The sequence below is a fragment of the Phyllostomus hastatus genome, unplaced genomic scaffold, assembly GCF_019186645.2.
Source record: "Phyllostomus hastatus isolate PE091 unplaced genomic scaffold, TTU_PhHast_1.1 phas_scaffold_78, whole genome shotgun sequence".
In the NCBI taxonomy this organism is placed as follows: Eukaryota; Metazoa; Chordata; class Mammalia; order Chiroptera; family Phyllostomidae; genus Phyllostomus; species Phyllostomus hastatus.
Genome location: NW_025334041.1, coordinates 15,081,039 through 15,086,224, shown reverse-complemented (window position 1 = coordinate 15,086,224; position 5,186 = coordinate 15,081,039). Strand labels below are relative to the sequence as shown.

The window sequence follows — 5,186 nt, the reverse complement described above, 5'->3', positions numbered from 1 at the left end:
ACAGCCTCAGGCCAGCTCTGCTCCCCCAGGGAAGACCCCGGATGATCTGCAACAGTCCTTTCCACTCTGCGATTCTTCTTGAGCTCTCCTGGCCTCTCTGGTTTTTCCAGGTGCTTCCCTCTCCTGTATTTCATGTGCTGTCAGCTTGCTGCTGGTAACACTAGACTCAGACTAGGTACCCCCTCTTCCAAGAAGCCTTCCCTGACTCCGAAGCTGGACTTGCACTACGGGAGCTCCTATCAGCGGGCAAGCCTCATTTTACAAGTTCCTTGAGGGCAGGGTGTTTCTCATTCAACTTCACACCCGAGCACCCGTCATGATATCTGGCACAGTCAGCACTAATATCTGTTGCACTAAACAGTCCCTCCAACCAAAATTGCCTCAAGTGCTTTAGTTTCTAGGAAGCTCCAAATCTCAAAATTCCAAGTACAGATTAAAGATAAAACTACAAGTAACAGCAAGGCCGAGGAGGGCACGTTCTGTCCCTCCGGATTTCTGTGACTTGCAGAACAAACACCCTGGGGGGTATGGGATATTTGGGGCGCGGAGGATAGTTAACATTATTTGCATGTCTGGAGTTTCATCGAAACTGCAGCAAGGTAGATGGACACCACACCCAGGCAGATGTGTGGGGTGGACTTCTCCCGAGTCCGTAATCCGTGGCCTAGGCTGGGGTGCCTAGGCCATCGCTCGCCGGCTTTCCCCAGGCCACCGGCAGGGGGCACGGGAGAGCCTACAGGAGTCACAGGCAAGGCGGGGCGGGGCGGGGCGGGGCGGGGCGGGGCGGATGCTGGGCTGGGAGCAGCACTTGGGCAAGTTTTTGGTTGGTTGCCTCGGGGTGCTGACAGCCTAGTCCCCTTTTAAACTTGATCTCTCTGGCGCCCTCCCCTTTCGACCGTGGCGCCCGACTTGGTAAGTGGCTTCCGACTGGCTGGAAGCCGGAGCCACCCACGTGGCCTGGGGGTCTCTCCGGTGACCCTAGGCGCGCCCCGTCTGAGCCGCCAGGACCAGGATTTGGCCTCACTTAGGCGACCCCTCGGGAAGGCCCTACCAGCCCAGGGGAAGGGGCCCCAGGGGAAGCTTCTCTGATGACTCCTCTTGGGTGGGGACGCTCTCGTAGTGCTAGGGGCCCTTCCTCCCCGGGAAGCACCCTGTGACACCTAAGGTCGCCCTTCCCCGGGCACCTGGCACCCCTCGTGCCTGGGACCCCGACGCTCAAGGGATCGGACCACAGGGAGCTTCAAGCTCCCTTTCAAGGGAAGAGCGTTTCGAACACCGGACTGGCCGGGGGGGGGGGGGGCGCAGAGCCCGGGCGCGCGGGCGGCGTCCGGGTGGCTGGCGCCCTCGGCGGCCCCGCCCGCCAGCCCCCGGGGTTCTGAGGCCCGGGCCGCGGCCAGTTTAGGAAGTGGATGAGAACACGGATCTGAAACTCTCAGTTTCCGTGCGGAGCCGCGTGATAGCGGTGTTAGCGACCAACAGGGGCAATTTCGCCCACACGGCCGCTCTCCCGGCACAAATGCTTTTTAGTTGCATCTTCGCACGGCAGTGGGGCTGTTTTTAAAGGTCTGGGGGTGCGTCTTGCAGGAGCGGATGACATTTTCAGGGCGTGCAGCCCGTCTTGGGAGAAAATCGGGACCTCTGGCGTCCCCCGAGAGGAGCACGCGAGGCTGCCCGGCAGAGAGTTTGGGCTCCGGGCGCACGAAGTGGTGGGGCGGCGCTCTCCGGCTCGCGGGGCGCACGGTGCTGTAGAAAGCGTCGTTGCCCAGACCTAAAGATCTACATTTAGAGTTCAGTGAGGGAATGAAGGAGTCCCTGTAGCTGTCATCCGTACCGCTTGGGAATCTTCTTTTGAAATGTGAGCCTTGTGGGGGTTTACACGTTGGCCTCGGGTGTGAAAGATCCTTTTACTGATCAGACAACCGAATAGGATGTCCAAGTTTATCGTGCTTTTAAAAAGGGCGGAAAGTGTGCTGTGGGCTGTGTTCTAAGCACCCCTTTTCAGAAGGATATGGGCGCGAAGCACGCTGTTCCCCTGCCCCCACCCCTCAGTCTCTGGGTCATAGCTGGAGGGCAACACAGGGAGACGCAGTGTCCAGGCGTCGGGCCCAAGTGTTCAGACGATTCCATCTGAGGAAGACACGTGTCCTGCCATCCAGGCAGCGGCGCGGCCCGGTGTCTGCGGGAGCGGGGCGGTGGGGACCGCTCTGTTTGACTCCTCCGGCTCTGGCTCTGCCTTGCTGGCAGAGAAGTGTTGGCTTCTCGTGGTTTTTAAATCAGTCTGAGCTTGTTTGCTTCTCTAGGCAGATAGCTGTTGCCAATAATGTTTACTTTTTCTAAAATGAATACTGTTCCGTGCTAATGTAACAAAGAAGAAAGTGGGGAAAATGCTGGCCGCTGGCATTCTGCTGATTCCCAGTGTCTAGACATTTACTTCACTCTTCATGTTACTTCCCGGCCGGAGGTTACAGACTCCCAAGTGTCGGGAAACTTGGAGAATGTAGCCTTTTTTAAAAATAGGCATTCTATTCAACAGTACTTCACATTCGTCAAAGGTAGCTTGCAGGAGGCCACAATAAAAGATGTTCTTTACCAAAATAAAACATAAAAAGTTAGCACGTGATATTCTTTTTTTTTTTTAAGATTTTATTTATTTTCAGAGAGGGAATGGAGGGAGAGAGAGAGAGAGAGAAACATCAATCTGCGGTTGCTGGGGGTCATGGCCTGCAACCCAGGCATGTGCCCTGACTGGGAATCAAACCTGCGACACTTTGATTCGCAGCCCACGCTCAATCCACTGAGCTACGCCAGCCAGGGTGCATGTGATATTCTTAACCTTGTTCTTCTCGCTTTTCTACCAGGCTGAGCCCAGCTCAAGATGCTGCTGACAAGCTTCGGGTAAGTGGAAAGAATTTGGATGGTTATCCCATACTTGGAGAATTCTTGGCCAAGGATGAGAACTCTCATCTGATTGGAGATGCTTCCGCTCTGATGGGTAAAAGGATTTACCTGAGGCCGAGTGAGATGGGAACTTATTAAATGTAGTCACATCCCTCCCCACTTTAAGAAGTATGTGGGAGTGATTGACATTTAATCTCTCAAGATGTTTTTCCAATGGTGGCCATTTTGAGTTTGAAAGGAGGCTGAGGTGAATTGTTAGCATTTGTAACATGGGACTTTGGGTTTTAAAAATTGGGTTTTTTATGTCAGAACATGACTATGTCAGAATTGACAGCATGCAATTGTGGGGAATTCTATATCTACACAGTTTTGTGAACAAACTTCTTAGGAGTGTGTCATTTAATAATCGCTAATCTAATTACCCACTGTGATACTTCTTTACAGGGCTGGTGCTTGAAAGACAGACTTGTGCTGTTGAAAGCAGCTTCTCAAGCAGATAAGGTGTATTTGAACAGGTGACGGTGGATATATGCACAAGAGCAGTTTTTGCTTTCTTTGTCCCTTTCGTGGTGAGAGCAGGGGTGAGTTTTGAGGCGCTGACTATCTGGAAGACATATGTCTCCCCCACAGAGAATCTCCATAGAATTCAATTCCATAATAGAAAGTTTTTCTCCCAACTGACCCCAGCCAGCAGCTTGTCACAGTAACTATTAGCTGTTCTATACTTCATCTTAAGACAACTTTGTCAACTGAGCCTTAACTTACAAGGTTATTTTAAAATCCGATTCTTTTACAGAGATTATTTGTTCCAAGGTATCCTTTTAAAAACTTGGTTTTGTATGCTTACAGATTTTTCTGTAATAGAACACTTTGATGATTAAATTTGACCCTCTGACAGAAAGCAGATCCATGGATTCCTAGGGGTGGGGAGGGGCTGGTTGCAGAGAGGCGCTGGGGCGTCTTGAGCAACTGTCAGTTACAGTGGTGATGGGGCGGTGTTCAAATTTTGGATGAATGTTACTGTGTGTAAGTTATGCTTCAATAAACGGGACTCTAAAAACCTACCCTGTGTGGCATCTTAATGACATTCTCAAGGAAGTCTGGGAAGACAGTCTTGGGTCAGCACCTGAATGATTTCCAGAGATGTTAGAAGTGGCAAAAACATCAAAATCACTTTGGAGTAGAAGTCACAGATGTGACTCTGGCACACAATAAATACCTGAGAAACAGGACTGAGAGGTGTGTGCTGGCTCAGTTATCAAGGATACACAATTTCTCTATGGCTCTTTCAGGCATCATTTCTGAAACTTAACAGCTGCATTTTAAATCTCACCTGTGGAACACTGCTTCTCCTTCATTCTCCCGACAATCCATTCTGATGGCCACATGGTCCCAGGAAATGGAGTGCAAATTCTTTATGTGCCCTGTAACTTTATGGGCACTACTTGGGTTCCTGGTAGCCTTGCTTTCTACTTTGGCAATTTTCCCTTCCAAGAAAATTTTGAATGACCTTGGCCAGTGCTGGCTAGCCAGGGGATTGGGGAAGTGAGGGGATGTGCTAAGGAACTGGGCTTGCGTAGATCTCAAAGCTCAATGCATAAGCCACATGGTTTACTTTTGGGAGAATCAGTCTGAACTCTGTCCGTTTTCTTTTGGGATGTTCTAAGATGCTTTCGGAAGGAGGGATGGGCCAAGCATTGGTGGTGCCCATAGTTCTTTCCTGTAGGTCCAACCCGCAGAGCCTGTGAGCCTGACCCCCGTGATGGGAGCTTCTGCCTGTAAGATCAAGCAGTGCCCTTCCTTGTGGTTTTATATTTGGTACATTGCCTGCTCCACCTCCCAATCCTCTCCCCGTATCGTGGCAAAACAGAGTTGTCCGATACCTCGATTAAGTAAAATAAGTCTAGCGTCGCCAAAGGAATTGGGATGAGGAGTGGCGCCTTCCCAGGGCTCTGCAGTCAGCTTGGCCCCCTTGGCACGCACGGCCCACACCTGCGTGTTGAGCAGAGCTAAAGCAGGAGCAGAAAGATGCCACCGTGGCTACCAAAGGACTGGGCTGTTCTCTGTGCTGAAGTGCCCCGAGGAGAAGAGGAGCACGTTGACTGGAATGAAATGTTTTCAAGGAGGACTTCTTATTCCCACGGCAGGAGCTTGGGCATGAAGAGGATCTTTATGACTATGAAAGAAAATGTGATCGAAATTGTTTTATGCTGATGGTTCTGATTTCATCGAAAATGTGACATCTCAGAGCACTCCAGTCACGCCTCACCTGCCCAGAGGGGACTTGC

General features: G+C 51.3%; 1 long non-coding RNA gene and 1 other non-coding gene across 2 annotated transcripts; both read left to right on the top strand.

Moving 5' to 3' along the window:
- The first annotated feature begins 895 nt into the window (after positions 1–895).
- On the top strand, positions 896–3,954 carry LOC123811885. Its single transcript, XR_006784451.1, has 3 exons — positions 896–912; positions 2,859–2,895; positions 3,343–3,954. It is a non-coding gene; the product is annotated as an uncharacterized LOC123811885 (long non-coding RNA).
- LOC123812290 lies at positions 2,942–3,015 on the top strand. Its single transcript, XR_006784565.1, has one exon. It is a non-coding gene; the product is annotated as a small nucleolar RNA SNORD93 (small nucleolar RNA).
- Positions 3,955–5,186: the final 1,232 nt, after the last annotated feature.